Source organism: Momordica charantia (assembly GCF_013281855.1).
Source record: "Momordica charantia cultivar OHB3-1 chromosome 1 unlocalized genomic scaffold, Mcharantia_2.0 BLBB01000001.1, whole genome shotgun sequence".
Lineage (NCBI taxonomy): Eukaryota > Viridiplantae > Streptophyta > Magnoliopsida > Cucurbitales > Cucurbitaceae > Momordica > Momordica charantia.
In genome coordinates, this window is record NW_028275157.1 from 3,731,896 (window position 1) to 3,751,008 (window position 19,113).

Genomic DNA, 19,113 nt, shown 5'->3' on the forward strand with positions numbered 1-19,113 from the left:
AATAGGGGCAATCATGGAGGAACTCCAGGAGATGATTTTGGAAGACTTAGAAGCAGATTTGGAGGCCGTAGAAAAAGAAGCCAAAATTGCGTCTGGCGAAATTTTGCCCCAATTTGAGCATGTTGAGTTGTTGCAGCTGACAATAGCTGAATTGAAGGCCTTGCAACCTTCCATCATTGAACCTTCAGAACTGGAGAAGAAACCCCTACCTTCTCATTTAAAATAAGCTTACTTCGGATTAACGATACTTTGTCGGTTATCATTTCTTCGTATTTGACTAATCAACCCGAATCTTTGATTTTGCAGGTTTTATCTAAGTATAAGAGGGCTATTGGATGGACCACAGTGGACTTAAGAGGAATTAGCCGTACTTTTTGCATGCACAAAATCTTCTTAGAAGAAGTAGCAAATAATTCTATTGACAGCAAAATAAGACTTCACACCAAAATGAAAGAGGTGGTCAAGAAGGAAATCATAAAATGGTTAGACGCCGGGTGATATACCCCATTTCAGATAGCCAATGGGTTAGCCCGGTGTTTACTAATGACAGTAAGTTTTACTACTGGGATGACCCTCATCTTTACAAGCTATGCAAAGACCAAATTATGCGCATATGTGTTGATGTAAGGGTTGACCTTTTAGTGCATAAACATGTGTCGGTAGGCCTATTTGACCACGTTTTTTACCCTTTTCCTGTCATTATTTGCCCAAAAGGACCACATATTATTAAAGTAGAACATGCGTGGAATATTTATGCATAAAAGTCAAACTATGGTACTTTAGGAAAAATATGAGAAAATGCGGTAAAAGTTGGAAGAAAATAACAGTTTTCTGTTTTTGCAGAACTGCGCATGGCCCAATTTTCAGGAGCAAATGGGAAAAACGCACGTTTTGATTAATGAAGGGCAAGAAAGAAATTTTCCACATGTTAAAACCAACTCAAAACCATGAGTTCAAGTCCAATACGGTTTGTTAGGTGAATCTCAACCCATTCCTACCTAAAATGGTGGGGAGTTCAACCAACCTAATGTGCTATACAATAAAGCCACTCCTCCAGCAAAAAATGATCCATTCCAAGCTCGTTTTCAGCTTCATTCACTATTTCCTTCGTTCTACGACTTGTTCTTAAGCTTTAGATTAAGGTTTTAGTTGTCATTTCCTTGTATTTTCATACTTTTACTTACCGTATTGCTTTTAATTCAAGTTATATGTTTTGTTTTGCATTTATTTTGTTCTTCTTAAGTTCTTTAGCGAGTTTACACTCCCCTCACGCTAGAAAGAGAAGAGGGTCAAGCTGTAACTCATTGTAGGACTCGTTTATTCGTTTTAATTCAATAAAAAATACTTCCTTTATGTTTTCGTGCATTTCTTTCTTTTAAAAATGTTCTAAATTAGTTATCAACCTCTTTGTGGAATGCTTTAGTAAAAATGATTTGATTTTAAAGACGCTCGGGAGTTGCCAAGATTTGCACCTGGCATTTTTTTCGGTTGGTTTCCAAAAACTTCTCTTTACGTTTTTTTCCATTTGGCCAGTGGGAACTTGATTTATACACTAACGCCCAACCATTAGAAAGGTGAGTTAGATAAAATATTCGGAAAACAATATGGGATGTGACTTAAACATAAGCGCATCAAATATGGTCATAGACATAGGCCCTCTAACCCATAATGCATGTGAGTTGATAATTATTCTCTAGGATTATAATCACACGTAGACATATGATCGTAGGTTACCATAGCCTCTAGAACAACCAAAAGCGGTAGTGAAAGAGTAGAACTCAGTTTCCCAAGAAAAGCCATAATTGCACCTGGTGCATTTTCACAACAAAATGTGTCTTTCATGTTTTGCATCAAAACTAACGTAGGAAACAAAGAAGTTTAGTTTTATTAAATTGCTTGATAGTTAAAACCCCAAACAACAACATTTAATCACTATTTTCTTCATAAAACACAATTGCGTATTTGAACTATTTCATGGCATTACTTGATTTTGAAAAGCAACAAGTCCCTGAGGATTCGACCTTAGATTAATTCCGAGTATTACTTGTGACCGTGTGCACTTGCACGAGTCTCTAATCTGTTTGAAGGTAGATAAAGTCCCAACAGTTGACAGTACCGAAGCATTAATAGTGCTGGAGCATTGTCACCCTACTCCTTATGGTGGACATTTTGGAGGACAGCGAACTGCAGCCAAATTTTTTCAAAGTGTCTATTAGTGGGCAACTGTATTCCAAGATTCACATTCATACTTAAAGAACTGTGACAAGTGCCAAAGAGTAGGGAACATCTCAACAAGTAAAAAATGCCTCTAAATTTTATCCTTGAGGTAGAACTCTTTGACGTATGAAGGATAGATTTCATGGGACCTTTATGTCCATCAAAGGGTAATCTCTACATCCCTCTGGCAATATATTATGTTTCTAACTGGGCGGAAGCAATAGCTTGTGTGACAAGTGATGTGAAAATAGTTCTGATCCTGTATAAGAACATATTTACGAGATTTGGAACCCCTAGGGCAGTTATAAGTGACGAAGGATCTCATTTTGTTAACAAGGCCATGAGCTCCCTGCTGGCGAAATACAATATCAAGCATAAGGTATCCACCACATATCACCCTCAAACAAACGGTCAAGCATGGATATCAAAATGTGAAATTAAGGAAATTTTGGAGACGGTGGTACATATCAGCAAAAAAGATTGGTATTACAAATTAGACGATGCATTATAGGCATACAGGACAACCGACAAGACTCTAATAGGAACATCACAATATAAACAAGTCTTTGGGAAAGCATGTCATCTTCCGCTTGAATTGGAACAGAAGGCATTTTGGGCTGTAAAAATGTTGAATATGGATCTATCAGCAGCGGGGGAAGTAAAGAAATCTGAACAGCTAGAATTGGATGAATTTAGAAGAGAGGCCTACGAAAAATGCCAAGGCTTATAAAGAGAAGGCCAAAGTTTGGCATGAGAGGAGGATAAAGCAAAAAGCATTTGAGGAAGGACAGAGGTGTTGTTATTCAACTCGAGGTTGAAGTTGTTTCGTGGAAAGTTAAAATCAAGGTGGTCAGGTCCGTTTACAGTGGTGAAGGTATACCCTTATGGAGATGTAACTGTCAAAGAATAAGACATAGAAAGGGAATTCACAGTCAATGGGCAAACATTGAAGCACCATTTGGGAGGAAAAGTGGCGAGGAAGATGGATTCCCACCAGCTGAGGTCAACCTAAAGGGTTCTCAAGACATAATAAAAGGGGAAGAATCCTTTATTATTTGTTTCTCCCCTCCCTTTTAGTTTAATTATTGTTAAGTAGGTTTAAGATTTCATAGTAGCAGTAGGAAGGTTTTTAACTTGACGCAATTTGTGTTTGATTTTTGTTTCAGGCGAAAGAGAGACCCTCTTATTTAGTCGCTAAAAATACAAAAGCAGAACAAATATAGTTGAGAAAAATGTGATCAACCTCGTTGATGCTGGAGCATAAATCAGGGGTTATGAAAAATAAAGTTGGAAATTAAATGAGGAAGAGGAGTTGGATGAAAGAGACAAGCAATCATTCTCCGTAGCAGCATATCTATCAGAAAAGAAATCGTGGGTCAGAGGTTTTAAAACTGAAATATTGTTAGGACATTATTTCCTCCCACGTTTAAGGAATAATGGGGCGCCCTGTTTCAGGAAAGACAAAAAGGGTGGGAGTTTTTAAATTCAAAATTTTAAAGAAAAGAAAAGGACAGGTGATTATTTGAGAAAATCGAATTTGGGAGAAGAGCATTATCACCAGCAAGATTGAAACCCTAAGTGTTCGATAGCACTCTTCCCTCCTTCCCTGTTCCTTCTTCTCACCCTGTCCTTTACCTTTATCTCAACCCTAGGTCCCCTGCGGCATCGAGAATTTGTCAGCAGCGTCAGCCCAACATGCATCAGGTTAAAGCGAAAGCAAGGAAAGGTAAGAAGACCATCCCCCCTCCAAGAACTGACACCGTCCCCTTCGCCGGACAAGTAACGAGAGCAAGTTCTAGAGAATCCCCCCAATAACCCAACCCATTACTCGAAAACATCGCCCTGTAAAAAGAAATCCCTTCCCTACATAAAAAGAAGTCGGCCGCCAAAAGAGGAAGGAAAGCTGCAAAAAGTAAGAAGTCCCCGATTCGAACAGGTGAGGCAGATTAGCTGGTCCAAGAAAGCGAAGCCGCTTAAGCCTACCAGAATGTTGATCACAAATAAGTACCGCCTGCAGTTATAGAAGTAGAAGGAGACCCAAAGCTTTTGTCTGAGACAAGACACAAAGTGGTCGATTTTATGAAAGAGCTCTACCAAGCCGACAGTTGCAATGAACAAGTGGGCAATGATGAGGATAATTTGGGGGAAGGCGGTGCAAACAAGGAAAAAGACCGTGAAGGGGAAGCTCTGGTTGAAGAAGAGCAAAGCGAGGGAGAAAGGGAAGAAAACAAAGAAGCAGCTTATGTGCCCCCAAGAAAATCGTAGAGAAAGAGGAAGCCCTCCCCAGTTGCTGAGCCTAATAAAGAGAAGAGGCCAAAACAAAAGATTGACATGCAACCCAAGAAATATGAAAAAGAAAAGGTTGCTGCAGGGCCATAAGAGTTTATATGATTTGTTGATGCTGCAGTGTCATAAAGGTTTGAAAGCTTATAGGTGCGTAATCTTCTAGGAGAAAGGGGATTATCGTCTGACTCATCCATGCCTCTATTTCTCTCTACCACCATCAATAAGTATGATTGACAAACCTTTTACGCGCAGCCAAAGCCTGCAGTTGTCCAAATTGTCCAAGAAGTATACGCCTACCTCAACCCGAGTGACCCTTCCAAGGTGATGGTAAGGGGTAAGAAAGTCTGCTGGAACGCAGAAGCAATCAACGAGGTATACAATCTCCCCAACTACTCTCATGCTACCTTTAATGAGATGATGGTTGCTCCATCTGAGGAGCAACTAAACAAGGCTATCAAATGCATTGGCGTAGAGGGCTCAAGACGGCACCTATCGGCTAGAGAAGTGCGCACTTTTCTTTCAACCTACCTTAAGCCCGAGGCCAATGTCTGGTATCACCTGGTGAATTGTAAGCTAGTGCCCACAACGCATGACACCTCCATCACGGAGGAAATGGTGTTCCTCCTGCTCTGCATTATGGAAAGGCTTAACATCGATGTAGGGCAGCTCATTGTGATAGAGATTACAGGGGTTGAAATAAGGAAGCATGGCAACTTATATTTCCTCAATCTGATCACAGAGCTTTGTATCCTTTCGGGGGTCAAGATGGAAGACACATATCAAACGCTAAAAGACAAGGGATTGATAGACGGGGTGGCAATTCAAAGGTTAAATGTAACGCCTCACGTTACTCAGTTTAGCTTGCCTCGAGTTCCGGAAAATTTTTTATAACAAAATAAATTTTATTTTATTTCATTTTATTTTATTTCATTCATCAGTTATCTTTATTTAATTTAAGTGTGGCATCTCGGTTATTGTGTATTGCTACAGAATTAGTGGTGAGTTAGTCGCGTGTAGTTATTTATTAAATTATGGTTTAGTACGGATTCCGTTATGTGACACTTGTTTTGGGCCATTGGGCCAATTACGAAATTATATTATTGGCTTGTTTTAACAAGGAGGGTGGGTAAGTGGGCCTTAAACAAAAGGAAAAGAACCCAAGCCCAAAGGAGTTAAAAGTTAAAACAAAAAACCCTAGCCCTTGTTCTTTTCCCTCTTCTTCTTACTCCCTTTCCCTCTCTTGTTGAAGTCGCCGGGCACCCCCCACTCGGATTCTTCTTCTCCGGCGAGCAGCTCCGTTCAGGCGACGCGACGAACAGCGGCGGCATCGGAGCAGCAGATGCGGTGTGGGACAGCAGCACCGCAGTAGCAGGCGGCGTCAGGCAGCAGCTGGCGCGGGAGTCAGACAGCAGCAGGCGGCGGCGCGTGGTCTCGGGTAGCAGCAGGTGCGGCGTCGGCAGCAGCTGGCGGGGGCGTCGGGCAACAGCAGTCGCAGCGTTGGGCAGCAGCTGGCGGTAGCGGCGCGTGGTGGCTGTTCGTGGTGTTTTCCTTCGATCCGACAAACTCCAACGACTCGAATAGCTTAGATCCGGGAAGCCCGGTAATTTTCTTTGACCCACCTTTGTTCGAAGTTAGATTTGGATTACCCACACCTAAACGAAATCGATTTGGAATACCCACACCTAAGCGAAATTGTTTTGTAGTAACGGACATCAAATCGAAGCCGTTGGAGGTCGTTTTGGGCGTTTTTTCGCTGCTGTAAAAATGTGGACAGCAGTGTTTTGGGTGTCCGACGATTATCTTCATCCGTTCGAAGCTCGATTTAAGCTACCCACCCTTTTGCAAGCTAGAACTAATTTACCCACACCTACACGAAGTCGTTTTGCGGTAATGAGACCCTTTGAACCCTCTTAGAGTTGTTTTCGAAGGCTGAACAGTATATTTATATTGCTGTATTTTTCTGTTTTTGTGCTTAGGTGTGAGATCGACGCAAACTTAAAGACGTGGTTGTGTAAGTAGCACCAGGGGGCGAGTGCGTGCGTTATTTAGCGTTAACGGAATGGTTTTGATGCTGATTTTTAGTTAAAATAATTTAATTGTGCATGTCGGGATTGTTAGTTTTGATTTGTGAACTTCTAGTGATTTTGTTGCCGTCTTTCTATTATTGAACACTTATGAGGAAACATGTTTTCTATTCTTATTGTTGGTTGTGACTAGTAGATTCTGAATTGTTGTGGTTAAAAGTAACTGGATCATGACATTTTGCAAACATGTTGTAAATGAAATGCTCGCGTTGTTAAACTGATAATTAGTTTATATTGTTTTAGTTGTGAGCTGTTGGGTGGTGACTTGTTTATTACAAAGAAAAGCATGCTTGTGAACTGTGCAGTGAATTGAAATGTGGGAAATATACTTGTCGGTGGTCTTGGGAGTACTAGTGGGAGTGGTGAAGGGTGAAGGGTGAAGGGACGGGTTGGCAGTCCGTTAAACTATGGGTGGTCTGACTGAGAATGCATATAAATCGCTTGGAGGTTCAAAGCCTTGAGTAGTTGCCTTGGGAATAAATGACAAGGCCGAACGTCAAATTTCGGTAAATGAGTATTGGGGTATTGGGGATAAATGTCAAGGACAAATACGCTGGGAAGTCATCGGTACCTTGGGGATAAACGGCAAGGACCGGTGCACAGTTCAGGCCTTGGGGATAAATGGCAAGGTCGAACATCAAGTTTCTGTAGAGGAGTATTGAGGCCTTGGGGATAGATGTCAAGGGCCAATGCGACTCGAGGAATTAGGCTTGAAGGACTAAAGTAGAGTGGTGCTTGCGAAGGAGTAGTGCTAGGCCTTGGAAATAAATGGCAAGGTCGAACATCAAATACTGTAAAATGAGGGGGGGCGGTATCTTGGGAATAAATGTCAAGAGCCGTCATGCCTGGAGAAGTTAAACGAGGAGTATCGCAGGGGGGGTGTAGAGGGGGGTTTAGTACTGTGGGACAAGGGCTAGTGAATCATATTGTTGTAGTCTTGGTAGTTTTCGACGCATGATTGTTGTATGTAAATGTCAAGTTATTGTTTTTATCTTTCGCTGTCTATTTAATTGTCTTGCCATCGTTTTATTTTATATGTCGTGACTGTGAGCATGATTTTTGTGTTAGTTAGGAAGGGCTACTTACGGAGTACCTTATGTACTCACCCCCCTTTTATCCTTATTTGTTTTCAGGTGTGAACAGGACCGACCATGGTGATGACGTGGAGGGGGCTTGACCGAGGAGGGATCACTAGTCGAGTTAGTGAGGATAGAGGGAAGGGTCGTTTGGTACGAGTAGCGTTGGGATTTATTTTATTGCTAGGTGGAGACCCGAGGAGCGATTTTGTTTTCTTTAGAACTATTGTTTTTTTATGGATGTTATTGTTAAACGCGTCACTGTTGTCGTTGGAGTTTAGGTGTACGATTGTTTTATTTTATTAAGAATTTTAGCCACTGAGGCGGACATGAGATGTCTTATTTTGAAATTGCCCACGGAGGGCGAAGTTTTGACAGTTTATAAAATTGATATTTTTGGTGGAATTATGGGAGTCGAAGCTTTATTTTATTTAAATTATTTCACAGGGAGTTGGTTATCTCGTGTTTAGAGTTAAGGTTAGACAGGTGGATTATTTAGCATTACCTAGGATGGTATATAACGTCTTGGGGCGTTACATTAAAGGTCGTCGATCACAACAAGCAAGAAGTAAATATAGTCTTTGGGCTCAAAGAAGTCTCTAATACGCAGGCATGCTTGTTTCATAAACACAACTCCAATGCAGAAGTGGTAGCAGCTATAGAGCTTAGGAAGCAGGCCTATTTGCACTATGCTAAAGAGAGATACATCGTTATTCGCAAAGCCCTTATGCAAAATTTCTCTTGCCCTTTTCCGCTTTTCCCAAAATTTCCAGGGGACAAATTTGCTGTGGAAGAATAAGAGGATGCTAGAGCATCTCAACCCGCAAGCGGCTCCAGTGAGGATGAAAAAGACTAATAAGGGAGTGGAGTTCCCATGCATGATCAAATTTCATGTTTGCCTGCCATTTTAATTTTCTGTCTTTTCAATTCAATAGTTGCTTTCTGTTTTATGCATGTTCCATGTTTTCATTAATGCAGCTTTAGAACTTAGTTCTAGTTTTTTTTTCCCATCAGTCAGTTTATTTAGATGGTTGTTAGCTTGTTGAATTTATAAAAGGAATGAAAAGGATAGAACACTGGAGTTATTTAGTTCTCGAATATCTAACTTCTTCGATTTTCTGTCTAAATGGTTGGTCTGTGGAAATCTATAGGATGATCGCTCTTGCACTGCCCATTAAAGGATATTCTAGTGGTTGCCCTGTCTCTAAGGTGTCTTTAAGTAGTATTTGGTGGCCTTGCCTTGCTAAGTATCCCTTGGCTACTCTAGAATCTTAACCAAAGCCGATTTTCAATACTGAGTATCCTGTCGAGCATAATGCTAGCTAACCACTGTCCGTAGAAAATAAGCATCCATTTCCCCTTTGTAGAACCGTGGAAATTCTTCAAATCGTCGTTTTCATCTTTCCTATATTCAATCTCAATTTGGGGGAGCCTTATCCTTATTTTCTAATTAAGCATTTAGGACAATGCTTCCTTTTAAGTTTGGGGTGAGTGATTCTCATTTGTAACAATAGCATGTATAGTGTAGTCCCCGTGCTAAGAACTACCTTGTAAAGCTATGAAAAGTTTTTGGCCTTGTAATAAAGCTCAATGAAAAAAAATGAAAAAAAAAACATTCCAAAAAGTTGCAAGGTCCAGAATGGCTAGTAGCCTATAGCTGTATTAGAGGACTTTAGTTAGACATCAGTGTAGGAAGGAAGTCAGTACCTTTGAAAGGGGGTTGACGGGATTTTTTCGAAAGTATTCAAAGGAGAAGGTGAGCCAAGGTTGTCAAATATGAACAAAGCACCTTAGTTCCAATGCACGAGCTAGTTGGTTCCTTTTTGATCGAATGCATGAGTAATATGAGAAACACTTACCACAGTAATGAATTTGAGTCAGAAAAGAGAATAGTTTGGGCGCTTGGCTAACAACTTCTAGCTTTTACAAAAGAAGAGTCAATATTGCTTAGGGACAATGAATAGGCTAAGTTTGGGGATGTGATATCTCTCCTAAAGAGAGTTAATTGTATCTAAAAGGTGCATAAAATAGCTAAAGATAGCCTCATCTAACCCCCAATATTCAATGAGTGTGCCTAATTTATAATATAAATCGTTCTTCTCATATGTAATGTTAGCACTCGTATAAATGATATGATTTTGAGCATTTTGCTGCAGCTTTAATGATGCTACAACATCAGTTCCAGAATGAGACAAAAAGCAGCAAGCTAGCGGTGAAAAGACTTCTCAATGACATTTACCACAGTAACTAGAGGTTTCAACTGGGAGTGAAAGTCGTGTCCCACAGGGCTTGTTTTGTTGCCCTAAAATTGGAATGAGGTATAAATGCCAACAATAAGAGAAGCCTCTACACACACCAAGACAATTTCATTGTTCATTATTGACGGAATCAACCTTCACTCCAAGGAAACCTCTCCAACCATTGAAGAAAGTCAGGAGGAGAAGAAGACAGTTATCAGCAGCTGCGAAGAGGCCGATAACTCTTATTGGGAGCTGATCTTCAGCTCCCTCTCTTCATTTTTAGCATCATTGTATTGTTTTTATTCCTACATTTTCTAACCTCCTTATTGCTTTGCCTACCTAAACACCTTGTGTAAATGGGAGATGTTGTGAACTCATCTTCTAGGCTGTAACCTTGTTGTTTTGCATTAATGATAGTATGTTTTGAGTTGAAGTTGATGTATTACTATATTTTCGATGTGCTTGATCACCATGTTGGAATACCTCTTTGATATCCTTTGGAAGAATGTATTAGTGAACAAAAAACTTCATCTCGAGCTATAGTCTACTTGAGTTTAGAGTGTTGTAACTTAGGGATAAGCACCACCTAGCTTTGTCATGAAAACTATGCATATATGCTATTATTGTTTGTGTATGAACTTTACGGGTAGAAAATCTAGGGTGTGCAAAAGACCATCTTGTCGATTTGACCACTGCATTTACTCCATTAATGCTGCAGCATAGTTAAGGTGGCCCATAAAAAGTCGATGTCCTCTCCCTCTTACGCCCTTTTTTTCATAAGAACTTACTTAGTGATTGTGGATGTTTGTTAAATCTAGCGAAAACTTTACGTGTGACTGATATAATATATATATTTAAACCGTTTTTATCTCAATGCATTTTACCATCACTTAAAAGAAAGATTTCTTAGTTTATCGCATTTATTTCTTAAGTGAATATTAGGTGTTTTGGACATTTAGTAAATCATGTATCCTGTTGTTGTAAATCACACTTTAGAGAGAACTCATTGTTGTTTGAAATTCTTCGAAGATTGTTCGTCGATTTCGTCTTTTTGGTAAGAAATAGTCTTTTTTAAATCTAGTTATGGTAGTGGATTTTTTCGTAATAATTTTTATAAAACTTAAGCATCTTCATATAAATTTTTGTAAGGTTCTCATCATCATCTCCAATCTCTATTAGTTGCTGAAATTTCTCTCATTCTATCACTTACGAGAGCAAGATGCACCAATGGTAAACATTATTCTTCCGAAAGTAAACTATTTTTATGGGTAATTGTTGATTAAAATAGATACTGTGTCGGCATTAATTTTTTTTTATTTTAAAACTCAGAACCATAATTAAAAGTGTCACAAAACCGTTCATCAATCTTGCTTTATTTGTAAACCTTCGTTATTTTTTATCCGTAATTATCGCAATTTAGGACTAATACTACATGTAGAAAATTGAGGTCATATTACACAAATCATCAAAGATCATCATTAAGCCAGAAGTCAATCATCAGAGAATTGAAGAGGAAAAACTATAGGATAAATACTGGAGATTGTATTAATGGTATAGAATTGAATAAAATGATGTTTTCATCCACGGAAATCTCATGACAACAACTGTAAAGGCGAATATTGAAATACTTGTCCTAATAAACAACAATCTTTTTTTTTTCTTTTTAGGTAAAACAAGAAGTAGAGGCATGGTGAACTTCATAAAAGACAAAGAATAGTGTATTGTCCATTCGAATAAAAATTTTGTTGGTGAAATTTGTAAGAAAAAATACAGGAAGTAATATAATATGTTTTTTTATATTTATATAATTAGAATGAAAAATAACATAGAAGACATTACAGAAAGCAGCATATAGTGAACAACTTATTTGAATTTATGTCATTATATGAGGTTTTAAAATATGAACTTTTTAGGACAAGTGGATTTTGTAGCATCACAATTGATAAGAGTGATACCATTGTCAGCAAAGCACATCACAATCTCCGCCAATCGAGCAATCACCACAGATGGAGAAGTTGGTCTCTTAGATGGTGTTGTACAACGAAGAATTGGTTCCGTCCTAAAGCTCTGCTTAATGGCCTTCTGCACTTGTATCTTTTCCTTGGTGCCGTTGTTCGGCACTATTCCAGCAACTCCGAGGGTGTAGAGAAGTCTGAACCTATTTCTCATATGAATAGATATCCAAAAGTATGTGCTTTGGCGGAACGTCTTTTCTGAGCACTTCCCATGCTTATTCCACTCATGTCTCCAAAATTGTTTTTGGTTTCCCCCTATCACATCTGGCCAAGTCGCATTCAGAGGGCTTTCAAGGAGAGAAATCTTGAATCAAAACATTTTACATGTTAGCAACTTAATTGAAAAAAAACACAAAAATGTTAGTGAATAATATATATATATATATATATTCATATATTTAGCCCTTCAGTTTATTTTTACAAGTTAAAAAACATGGCTTCAGAGTTTAAACATTTGACCTTTGCGATAAATTCTAGTACGTTAACTACTACAACTATGCTTAAGTTGACTCATTAGAGTAGATTCGATATATGCATTGCTAATCAACGAAAATTTTATATTTTTAGTGTTCTAGGTTTTACCTTATCATATGTAAAATCGGTGCCATGGCACCCAGTTGCAGAGGTCCTTCCCTTTTGAGGCCACAAGCCATGGATGGTAAAGGATTCTAGGTTTGGTTGGACGCATGGCACTGGTTGGAATGCACAAACTCCTGGTGGCCATTGTTGAACAAACCAAAAACTATCAAAAGTTTGCGAGTTAGCCATTGGAAACAAAACGGTCAAGGTCAAGACGAAAAGAATTGGGGTCCTCGACGTTGCCATTGTCAAGTATGAAAGGTTGAGTTGTGGGAGATTGCCTATTTATTCTAAAAATGTTTAGATGAGATGATTTAGTTTTTGCGTGGGTGGGGAACATTTGCCTAATAAACTACCTAATTAGTGGTTCCCACTCTAAGCCTGAAAGAGAGTAAATATAAGTGCCCGTTCGTAGTGCGACCATCAATCTAATCATTACTTAAAAGAAATAATAATAATAATAATTTATTTAAAAATTAATGAGTTGTTAAATTTTTCATAGTGATTAAGAAAGAAGATATTCTCACTCGTGGACACATAATTCTTTTTCTCTGATGTCAGGAATCAACAATTCTGTACACGAGTTGATAATTATTATTATAATATGTTTGCATTCTTTATGTGTCATGGGTATACGTCAACATATGCTATAATGCGGATAAAAATAAACAGTCCACGAATATGATTGTCCAACATTTCAAAACAAACCCAATATTTCAACATTTCAAAATTTCAAAATTAGGAGTTATGTAAAAATAAATCTGAAGTTTAAAATGGTAGTATTAGAGATATTAAAAATTTTAAAATAAATTAGAACTCCGATTATAAATCTATAACTAATTTAGGATATTGAATCTCACATTTATAAAATAGAAGGAAGATATATTGAGACTTTATTTATATGTATATATATTTGTTATAAGATGTTTTCCCGTCAAAAGTTTTTTAATTAACCGTAATCAAATTACAATTTCCCTTTTCTGTAATTATATATTGAACCTAAGAATAGGTTGAAATGAAATTTTGAACTTTTGGGTTCATTCCTAGCAACACAGCGTGGAGGATATTTTAGCACCTTGTTTTGTGACAAAAAAGATACTAAAAAGGCCCATACTATATATATATATATTTTTTTATTATTATGTAAAGGTATGGGTTTTGGGGGAAAGACATGGGTGATGGTTGAATTTTTTGAAAAGCTTAGAATATTCTTCATACGGTGAAACTATCCATGTTGAACTATGGTTGGACCTAATGTCCATTCCAGTTTGATTTCCATTACTAACATGTTTGATTCTCTGCACAACGGCCCAGACTACCATTCATGCTCTCTCCTGTCACCATTGAAATGCGGTGTCAGCTTCTGCAACACCAATTCAAACTTCCCCACTTTTTTTTAATTTTTTTCTGTAAAACTACTATGACTGCGGTAATTTAACTTTTATTAGAGAGAGTAAAACAAGTGAAAAGACGTAGAAAAGTTTATTAAATGCAGTAAAATGAATCCTTCGTACTAAAAAGAATAGACCCATCATGCATAAAGCTTGTCCAGTGGCCATTCCGTAGACAAGATATTCATTAGTGTTTACAACAAATATGATATATTTCGAAAAAATATTTGGCTCGTTAATAATAGGGAGGAATATTATCTTCCGCGCTATTAAAATAATTGTTATAATTTATTGTTGTTTTTTTTAATTCTTATGTTTTATTTTTTATTTCCTTGCCGTGGTAGGTCTCCTATTCTTTTTTTAGTAGGATTACTTCCCTTCTTGATTTTGGCGTTTCCCCCGATATAAGAAGACCTAAGTTACCTATTTGTATATATTACAATATTTTTATTCTTTTAAATTCAACGTGATATCAGAGCGAATAGTCCTTGTTTTTTTCTACCAACTTTAGCTTGACGATGACGACGACGACTTTAGCCACTATATATTATTGAAAGCCTAGGCCCTGGCCACTACCACCACTTTAACCCTAGCTTCTGCCACTAGCGGAACCCTAATCGCCACTGTCGCTGGAAGCCTCGTTGCTGCCTTTGATCGACACACCTTACTTCCGGCAAAGTACATCTGTTTTCGCAAGTGAAGGTGCTTTCGAGTGGCCATTTCTTTCATCCCAGGTCACTATCTTCCTTCGGTTCGTCGGTTCTCTGGTGTCGGTGTTCGACGTTGTCTCGTGTTCAAGGATGATGTTCGGTGTTCGCAGCTATTGATTGTAAAGTATTACTGCGACCCGTTGATCGTCTTCACTTTATCGTTGTCTATTTGCACTAGATGGGTCGTCACCGCTAGTATCTGTGTAGTCGATTGCCATATATGTTTGTTTATTCGCATCGCCGAAGGGATATTCTTCACGCCATCTTGTCGCATCAGCAATCTAGTTATGGTGTTAAAATCATTGTTCGCCGCTCGGGATAGCGTTCTGTCATAAAGAATTGAAAATTTTTAGTCCTGTTCATTACTTGATTATGAGAACTAATAAGGCAATCCTAATTCTCAGCCCAATGATCCAAGCTTTTGTTGAGCAAGAACCCTTGAATCAAAGAAATTAACACCTCCTTAAACAAGTTAGAATCAACCAAGAGAAAGGCTAGAAATTGATTACCTCTATGATCAAAGATCTAGAAGCAAGAATTGAGATCTTGTTCTAGAATGAGTCATTCCACAATCAAACTTGATCAAGGCTGGATTGAATGGCTCAAAATGCAATCTATCACAAGAATTGCAAGAAACCTTACAAATGGCAATGGGATTTCTAAAGAAAATGTCTCTTGAGAGATCAAATTTCATTCAGCTAAATCTGCCTTTTACATAGCTTGGATGGGGCTTTTTATAGCCATTATATGATTGAAACCCCCAACCCTTCACTTCCCAAAATAAAACCCATAAGTAGTAATGACCACAATTGGTCTACTTAATAACCTCTCAGAATTGAACTTTAAAGTTGAAACCATAATTTGGAAGACCAAAAACTCAAAAATTACAAGCAAAATTTGATGACTTAGAAACAACAATTGAATCTTTAAAATGTTGGCACAACGTCAATCTTGCAAACGTTGACCTTCACAACATCGTCCTCTCTTGGATTATTTTGCAGCATCTGAAATAAAGGTTGAACTAAGCCTATCCAATTTTGTACGTGAATAAGGAATGCTTGTTGAAGCTTCTTAGCCTTGGCTCGTGTAATAGGTCCAGTGGAGACGTGCGGAACACCATGATTCTTATCATCTTCCCCCTCTTCAATAGGATTCGTCCTCGAATCAGATATAAGTCATCACCTACATCAAAAGGACTCAAATCAGCAACATTGAAAGTAGAACTTACTGAAAAGTCACGTGGAAGATCAATCTTGTATGCATTATTGTTAATTCTTTCAAGAACTTGATAAGGACCAGCCCCTCGTAGATGTAACTTTGTCTTCCGTTTCGAGGGAAAGCGCTCCGTGCGAAAATGTATCCAAACCCAATCACCCGGTTGAAAAATCAGTTCTTTCCGTCCTTTGTTAATACGTGAAGCAACTTTTGAATTTTGTTTTTCAATCCGCTCCTTGACCTCTTTGTGTAAGGTTTTGATCAAATCGGCCTTACTTGTGGCTTCATCACTCACAAATTCATTAGATGGAATAGGAAGCAAATCAAGGGGTGTAAGTGGATTCAATCCATAAACAACCTCAAAAGGAGAACAATGTGTGGTACTATGAATTGCCCTGTTATATGCAAACTCTACAAATGACAAACTTTCTTCCCAAGAGTTAATATTCTTAGAAATAATAGTCCTAAGTAATGCTCCCAATGTTCTATTAACCACCTCGGTTTGGCCATCAGTTTGAGGATGACATGTAGTTGAGAACAACAATTTAGTACCCAACTTACCCCACAACACCTTCCAAAAGTGGCTTAAAAATTTAACATCCCTATCACTAACAATAGTTCTAGGAATGCCATGCAACCTTACCACATCCCTAAAGAATAAGTCAGCCACATGCTTTGCATCATCTGTCTTGTTACATGCTATGAAGTGAGCCATTTTACTAAATCTATCCACCACAACAAAAATACTATCTCTACCCTTTTTAGTTCGAGGCAAACCAAGAACGAAATCCATAGATATATTAGTCCAAGGTTCATTAGGTACATTCAAGGGAGTATACAAACCATTTGGTTGTGATCTAGACTTAGCCGATTTACATTTAAAACATTGTCTACAAACCTTATGCACATCATGTTTCATCTTAGGCCAAAAGAAGTGTTCATGCAACATATCATAACTTTTATGAATCCCAAAATGTCCCATCAATCCACCCCCATGGGCTTCTTTCACAAGCAAATCTCTTATAGAACATTTAGGAACATGAAGCTTACTTTTTTTAAACAAAAGGTCATGAAACACATAATAATCATCCACAGCTTTCCCACCAAGACAAGATGCATAAATAGTTCCAAAGTCATGGTCATCTCTATATAACTCCTTCATATGCTCAAATCCAAGAATTTTTGCACTAAGAGAAGTAAAGAGATTGTACCTTCTGGATAATGCATCAGCAACCACATTGTCCTTACCTTGCTTATATTTGATAACATAGGGGAATGTTTCAATAAACTCTACCCACTTTGCATGCCTACGATTTAGCTTGCTTTGACCTTTAAGATGCTTCAAGCTTTCATGATCGGTGTGGATCACAAATTCTCTCGACAAGAGGTAGTGTTGCCATACTTGCAATGTACGAACTAAAGCAAACAATTCTTTATCATAGGTAGGATAGTTCAACGAAGCCCTATATAGTTTTTCACTAAAATACATTAAGGGCTTTCCATCTTGCATCAAAACAGCACCTATGCCCAAACCACTTGCATCACACTCGATTTCAAAAGTTTTATCAAAGTTAGGCAAGACAAGTAATGGTGCATTGGTTAATTTTCCCTTAAGTTCATTGAAAGCTCTCTCTTGCATTTCCCCCCATTCAAAAACAACATTCTTTTTCACTAAGTCATTCAATGGTGCAGCTATGGTACTAAAGTCCTTTATAAACCTTCTATAGAAGCTAGCTAGACCATGAAAACTCCGAACCTCACTGACTTTTTTTGGTGTTGGCCAATCCCTAATTTCCTTAACTTTCTCTTCATCAACTTCAACTCCATTTTTACCAACTATGAAGCCAAGAAAGTTAACCTTTTCCTTGCAAAAGCAACACTTATTAAAATTAGCATAAAGCCTCTCTTTTCTAAGTGTAATCAAAACGGATCTAACATGCTCTACATGCTCAAACAAATTCTTTGAATAAATCAAAATATCATCAAAATACACGACAACATACTTCCCCAAGTATTCTCTCAAAACATGATTCATTAAGCGCATAAATGTACTAGGAGCATTAGTTAACCCAAAAGGCATAACAAGCCATTCGTACAATCCAAATTTAGTTTTGAAAGCTGTTTTCCATTCATCTCCTACATGCATCCTAATTTGATGATATCCAGATTCCAAATCAATCTTTGTAAATAGACAAGAACCATGAAATTCATCAAGCATATCATCTAGCCTAGGAATAGGATGACGATACTTTACAGTGATTTTATTGATGGCTCTGCAGTCCACACACATGCGCCAAGTTCCATCCTTCTTTGGCACCAATATGACCGGTACAGAACATGGACTCAAACTTTCGCGAACATAGCCTTTCTCCATGAGCTCCTCCACTTGCCTTTGAATTTCCTTTGTCTCAGTTGGATTTGCTCTATAAGCTGGCCTATTTGGAATGGTAGCCCCCGGTATGAAGTCTATTTGATGTTCAATACCTCTAATTGGAGGTAACCCTTTAGGTATATCTTCTTGGAACGCGTCCTCAAATTCCTGCAAAAGAGGTTGAAACAAACTCGGCAAAGGCAAAAGGTTATCGTTAGAAGCCAAATACTCTTCTTTGTACATAAGTTCAAATATGGACTTTTGGGAAAACATTGCTCTTCTCACCTCTCCCACTCTAGCCAAACAACTCACTTTCTTTTCTTTTCTATCAATTTCATCTCTTTTTTCGCTCTTTTCTCCACTTTTTCTTTCTCTCTCATTTTCCTCTATTTTTTCACCCATCTCATTCTTTTCTTTCAATTCTTTTTCTTCAAACTCTTTTCTTTTCTTCTCCAACTTTAATTGATCAGCAAATACATCTTCCGAATGCAAAGGTACAAGAGTTGTTTTTTTACCATCTTTTGTAAAAGAGTACCTATTCAAATAACCATCATAGATGACCTTCCTATCAAATTGCCAAGGTCGGCCAAGCAAGATGTCACCGGCATACATAGGTAATACATCACATAAAATCTCATATGTATACTTTCCTAAGGTAAAAGAAATTAAAGCTTGAGAAACAACCTTCATTGTTCCACTATCGTTGAGCCACTGAAGCTTGTAAGGTTTAGGATGGTGTTGAGTTGGAATTTGCTGCCTTTTGATCAAGAATGTACTTACTACATTGGTGCAACTTCCACTGTCGATAACAAGACTACAAGGAGTCCCATTAACTAAACACCGTGTATGGAATAGGTTGTCTCTTTGGTCATTAACATCATCCCCCTTAACTTGAGTGTTAAGAAGTCTCCTTGTAACAAGTGCCAAAT

The 19,113-nt window shown here is 38.1% G+C and overlaps 1 long non-coding RNA gene and 1 other non-coding gene across 2 annotated transcripts; one reads left to right on the forward strand and one right to left on the reverse strand.

Annotated features, from left to right (window-relative positions):
• The first annotated feature begins 5,757 nt into the window (after positions 1-5,757).
• On the forward strand, positions 5,758-7,992 carry LOC148213111 (uncharacterized). Its single transcript, XR_015792730.1, has 4 exons — positions 5,758-6,103; positions 6,207-6,390; positions 6,480-6,514; positions 7,721-7,992. It is a non-coding gene; the product is annotated as an uncharacterized LOC148213111 (long non-coding RNA).
• Positions 7,993-11,680: 3,688 nt separating this feature from the next.
• LOC111025371 (uncharacterized) lies at positions 11,681-12,764 on the reverse strand. Its single transcript, XR_015791767.1, has 2 exons — positions 12,501-12,764; positions 11,681-12,222 (listed from the first exon to the last, which is right to left on the reverse strand). It is a non-coding gene; the product is annotated as an uncharacterized LOC111025371 (transcript).
• Positions 12,765-19,113: the final 6,349 nt, after the last annotated feature.